Source organism: Triticum dicoccoides, chromosome 4A (genome assembly GCF_002162155.2).
Source record: "Triticum dicoccoides isolate Atlit2015 ecotype Zavitan chromosome 4A, WEW_v2.0, whole genome shotgun sequence".
Taxonomy (NCBI): domain Eukaryota; kingdom Viridiplantae; phylum Streptophyta; class Magnoliopsida; order Poales; family Poaceae; genus Triticum; species Triticum dicoccoides.
This window is the reverse complement of record NC_041386.1, coordinates 292,332,441-292,338,233: the sequence shown is the minus strand read 5'-3', so window position 1 is coordinate 292,338,233 and position 5,793 is coordinate 292,332,441.

Sequence of the window (5,793 nt, the reverse complement as noted above, 5' to 3'; positions counted from 1 at the left end):
GGCCAGTGCTCCTCTGAGTGTTGGTCCAACCGAGCGATGTCCGGGGCTACCAGGGCAACTCTGGGCTGGCCTACCCGACGTCTTGCTCATCTGAGTGTGCCCTAAGAACGAGATATGTGCAGCTCCTATCGGGATTTGTCGGCACATTCGGGCGGTGTTGCTGGTCTTGTTTTAACCTGTCGAAGTGTCTTGAATTACCGAGATACCGAGTCTGATCGGAACGTCTTGGGAGGAGGTCTATTCCTTCGTTGACTGTGAGAGCTTGTCATGGGCTAAGTTGGGACTCCCCTGCAGGGATTTGAACTTTCGAAAGCCGTGCCCGCGGTTATGGGCAGATGGGAATTTGTTAATGTCCGGTTGTAGATAACTTGAACCTTAATTAATTAAAATGAATCAAGTGAGTGTGTTACCGTGATGGCCTCTTCTCGGTGGAGTCCGGGAAGTGGACACGGTGTTGGAGTAATGTTTGCGTAGGTTGTTCTCTAGTTTCTCGCTCATGCTTTGCTTCCTCTTCTCGCTCTCTTTTGCGAATAAGTTAGCCACCATACTTGCTAGTCGCTTGCTGCAGCTCCACATATTTACCTTGCCATACCTATAAGCTTAAATAGTCTTGATCGCGAGGGTGCGAGATTGCTGAGTCCCTGTGGCTCACAGATTACTATTACACCAGATGCAGGGCCTGATGATTTCGCTCCAGGAGACACGTATGAGCTCAAGTGGGAGTTCGACGAAGACTCTCAACGTTACTATGTTTCCTTTCCCGATGATCAGTAGTGGTGCCCAGTTGGGGGTGATTGGGACTGTGTCGCTTGTTGGGTTCTCTTTTATTTTGGCGCCGTAGTCGGGCCATGAGTGTTTGGATGATGTAATGTTATTTATGCACTTGATTGACGTGGCGAGTGTAAGCCAACTATGTTATCTCCCCTTTATTATTTATATTACATGGGATGTTGTGAAGATTGCCTAACTTGCGACATATGCCTTCAATGCGATTATGTCTCTAAGTCGTGCCTCGACACGTGGGAGCTATAGTCGCATCGAGGGTGTTACAGAGGAATCCATTCATGGCCCACACATATCCCTTGTTATCAGTCAGAGGGATGATATATATACACTCGGGGAGCCTACACATATGTGTGTCATCACAAAAAACCACCCAAGGGAGACATGGTTGATCAGAAGGCCCCTTATACACTGCATGCGGCTCGAAAGTATGTATGGCTACGGTGGTGTGTGATGTGTTTAAATTCCGAATGCACAACTTCGATGGGCCACCAAGTACATTACAAACCGAACACCGTACCCGACCCCAAGGCACATTCAGTACATGCGATGTCAGTTTCCCAACTTCGAGGCGGAGTGAGGCAGGTGTCTTCCAACGAATGCGCTCAAACTTTATTTGGTCTAACATAGCACACGTAGCAATAGGAAACCAGCATGGTCAAACCCTTATATATATATATATATATATATATATATACCGGTCTATTATGATAATATTATCAGAATAACTATTCTGATAACACTTCCGCACTACATGCTCAACGCAAGTGCACGTCATTGTTTGAACCAAGTGTGCTGCAGTACTCACACGAGTGAACTTCGTGTCGGAAAAAACCACATGCAGTGTTTTTCCGGTACTGTTTTCGCTCTAATTTCTTAACCGTTTATCGGAACGAGACGTATAATATACCGTTGAAAAGCTATTGATTAGGCGCAACTTCGCCATGTTGAACACTTTTTGAGATTCCTCTCGGTTTAAGAGCAGTTTCAAAAATGGTGCGGCGGATAACGAGTGGCAACAAGTGTATTTTCATGATTTTTTTCTAAACCGCTCATCGGGATAAGGCAAATGATACGCCGTTGGAAAGATATCGTCGATGCGCATCTTATTCATATCTATTATTTTCTCTAGTTCTGTTTTTTGAAATTTTTGCAATTTTCGGTACTGTTTTCGCTCTAGTTTTTGAACTGTTTCTCGAAACAAGGCGTGTAATACGTTGTTGGAAAGCTATGGACAAGGCGCAACTTTCATATGTAGAAATGGTTTTGAGATTCCTTATAGTTTTAAGTTAATTATGAAAATCGTGCGGCGAACGACGAGTGGCAGCGGCCGTTTTTCGTGAAATTTTTACAAACCGGTTGTCGAAATCATTCAAATGATATGTCGTTGGAAAGATATTGACGAGACGCGACTTTTTCATGTAGAACACTCTCTAATTCCCTACGATTTAAGAGCAGTTTTAAATTTACCGAAATACGGACACTCTGTTTTTTGCGACATCCAAATCGACGTGGGTACTTCATCCGACTGAAAACCGCACTACATCAGACGAAAAACCGCACTTCATCGGACAAACAAGTGCACTGTATGATTTCTTTTTTATGTGACGTAAATTTTCCTAAACGAGGTAGAGTGCACTTCATGTCGAGTGTTGGTGAACCACAATACTATGAAAAGTGAACCTCGAGACTATCGTAAACGGGCTATACTGCATCAGACAGAAAAATCGCACTTATTTAGATTAAAAACCGCACTTCATTCGACAGACAAGTGCATTGCATGATTTCTTTTTTGTGGGACGTAAATTTTCCCAAACAAGGTGGAGTGCACTTCTTTAGACTAAAACCTGCACTTCATCAGACAGACAAGTGCACTGCATGATTTATTTTTTGTGGGACGTAAATTTTTCAAAACGAGGTGGAGTGCACTACTTTAGACTAAAACTGCACTTCATCGAACAGAAAAGTGCACTGCATGATTTCTTTTTTGTGGGACGTAAATTTTTCCAAACGAGATGGAGTGCACTTCACGTCGAGTGTTGGTGAACCACAATACTATGAAAAGTAAACCTCGAGACTACCGTACACGGGCCGCGACACTACCGAAAGTGAACCGCTTGAGCTTTTTTCAAACTCAACATTTTTTTACGTGCGTAGACCGGGCGAGTGGACCACAGGAACTGAGGAAGTGAACCACATGTAATGAGAAGTGAGCTGCTTTCCGAGATGTTTTTGTTTCGGATCACCAAGTGAACCACGAAGGATTTTATGGCGAACTTCGTGAGAGAACAAAGTGAGCTTCAAAACATACATATCCATTCATTATTTTTACGAGAAAAGTATACTTTTCGTCCCTCAATTCTGGGCGAAGTTTAGATTTAGTCCCTCAACTACGAAACCGGATAACTTACACCCCCAACTCTTGAAACCGGGCAAGTTTTGTCCCTAATCTTGATTTTGACCAGTTTTGATGATGACTCACCCCGGTTTTGACCTGTCCATGCCAACCTGGCAAAGAAGACCCCAAAATTGACCTGTCCCGGTTCCTGTCTCTCTCTCTCTCTCTCAACTCCACCGCTCTCTCACGCGGCGTCTGCGGGCAGGGAGCGCAGCGAGGAGCAAGCTATCGGTGGTGGTGATCTTAATAGCGTGAGCGCGGCGCCAGGAGATGGGAGATCGCCGTTGCTTGACCTGCTCGTTGCTGGGATGGACCACTTTGGCTTTGTGACCAGTTTGCCGGCCTGGGGCACCTCGTGGAATGGACGGTCTCCGACGGCACGAGAGCTGCGGCGAGACCACGGTAGCGTTGAGGTGGTAGGCTCGGCGCGCCGGTGTTCAGGGGAGCAGCCAACGGCATGGTGGCGAGCAGGACAACAGATGGCGGTTGCTTGCAGATTGGCCATGGCGGGCCGCAGCTCGCGCGACAGCGCGAAGCATGGAGGCTACACAAGCATGCGAAGTACGGTGAGCATGGCGTGAACGATCATGGCACGGTCATCAACGACGGGTGCTGGTGCTCACCAACCAGGCTCGGTCGCGCGTTGCTCTGGATGATTGCTCACCTCTAGCTGATTGATTCACCCATCCACCATAGACACGCACGTACAAAACCTTTATCGCTCGATTCATTCTGGCCAGAACACACGAGTAGCACACGTACGCATGTCACTAGTTGCACGAGTTGATGCATGCCCACAAAAACGTGTCGTCCATGTTCATGTTGAAGGGAGTGGCGATTGAGCCGTGCGCCAGTAGCACTCGACGCACGGCGGTGCAGCCTACAGACGGTGGCGAAAGCAGCATGGTCATGGTCATTGCCGCCGGCGTTCCGTGCAATGTACTCGAGTACATAACGCAGGACCGCGAGTCTGCCGACGCGTTTGCTGAAGCAAGAGAAGGCCCCACGACTATGTGCGGACCAGCGGCAAGAGGGCGACTAGCAGCGGCGAGACCGTGTCCAGATGGAGCACCGAGAGCGGCAACGGTTATGCTGGTGATGTGTATTTCGAAGCATTGTAGCATGGTTCCGGCTAGCAGTATAAGAGCCATACGAGACCACCGACGGCCTTGAGCATGGGAGCAGGCGCGCACCAAATGTTCGATGGAATGCCCGGGTAGTAAGGAGGAAGAAGAGCAACATATGAGAGAAAAATAGCGCCATGTGGATGAAGACAGGTCAAAAACACGCTGAGCCAGCACCTATACCAGGACAGCAGAAAACAAGGGACGAAACTTGTCCGGTTTTAAGATTTGGGGGTGCAAGTTGTCTGGTTTTATAGTTGAGGGACCAAGTCAAGACTTCACCAAAAGTTGAGGGACGAAAAATATACTTTTCTCTTATTTTTACACAGCCATCCAGTACATAGCAGAATCATCGACGGAGTACCCAACTGTACTGCACTAGGCAAAGACTTGCTTATGCAAAATTACCATCCATTTTTCTTACTACAAAATGAACTTCAAATGCACTAGGCAGTACCCTTTCTCTCTGTGTTTCTCATAAACAACAAAATGAACTTCAAATGAACAACGGCATTCTCTTTCTTTTCTTTACTGAGTGCACTGCAATTGATTCCTAGAAACAAATTATAAATGAGTGAGCTGCAAAATGACACATGTCGGTGATGGTGTACTATAGTATGTTCACCATGTCTTTTGTAGGCGACAGTGTACTGTAGTACGGTCACCCCACAGATCTTCCGACGCTAGCGCAAGAACGATGTGCGGGAGAGCTACACGGGGTTCGCCGGATAGCATGACCAAACTACAGAACCTCGCTGCAACAAAAAGAGAGCCGCAAATCGTGCACCACTGAACTGCACGACACACACGCCCGCACAACAGCTCATGCTTGTTGGAAAATGGACATCTTTCATGAGCTGGAGGCACCCAAACTGGAACTGCACTACACTGAAATGCAACAAAATTGTAGGTCCAAATTCTGAAAACGCAAAAAGTAAGCTTCTTGCTGCAGCGCACAACATCGCCCTTTTGCCTGAAACGGATGTGCACCGGGACACGCACCATTTGAAGTGCAGCTACAAAATCTGAAACCAAAAAATCTGAAACCAAAACCTCGATGTCTTTGTTCGCCGGCGGCAGGAGACAAGTGCGTACCCCAAGGGAGTGCACGCTTGCATCCCCAACACTAGACTGCACGAGTGCATTGCCAGCGGGTGGGCATAGCGGCGCTAGAGGAAGGCGGTGCAGGGCGGACTGGTGTCCGAGCGAGGAAGAGGAGGCATGGGGTGGGAGGGTGATAAGAGCAGCGTGGATCAGGGGCGGAACGGAGGCTGGACTACCGTGGAGAGGAGAGGATAGCTCGTCGGATCCCCGTCGATCCCGCTAGCTGCAGTCAACGCAGAGGGAGGTCGGGGCTGTCAACGCAGAGGGAGGTCGGGGGCCACGGGGAGAGCGATGCGTGAGGTCTGGCGCTGCTGCTGGACGCTCCAGCTGTGGGCGAGGGGCGCCGCCGTCAGGGGAGATGAGGGAGAGGGTGGAGCATGCCGG